Below are 266 nucleotides of genomic sequence, written 5' to 3'. Positions count from 1 at the left end.
TCGACGATTGTTTACCTCATCTTAATCAACTTAATTACGCATATTTGGGATGGATTTCTATTAATTAGAATTACCTAAAAAGATTTCTTAAAAGAAGTGTTTCTGCGAGGGCCAGAGGCTGAAGGCGGGTCTCTAATGAACCAATTAAAACCCGGGATCTGAATGTTCCTAAGTAACGATTGGACGATGAGTTGCCAGCTAGTTCTATTTCCCGCGGGTATTTTGTCTAGCGACGAGGAGGTTAACAGAGTATAGATATTTCGTCC

The sequence above is a fragment of the Penaeus monodon genome, chromosome 34, assembly GCF_015228065.2.
Source record: "Penaeus monodon isolate SGIC_2016 chromosome 34, NSTDA_Pmon_1, whole genome shotgun sequence".
Classification (NCBI taxonomy): domain Eukaryota; kingdom Metazoa; phylum Arthropoda; class Malacostraca; order Decapoda; family Penaeidae; genus Penaeus; species Penaeus monodon.
Note: the sequence above shows the minus strand (reverse complement) of the source record.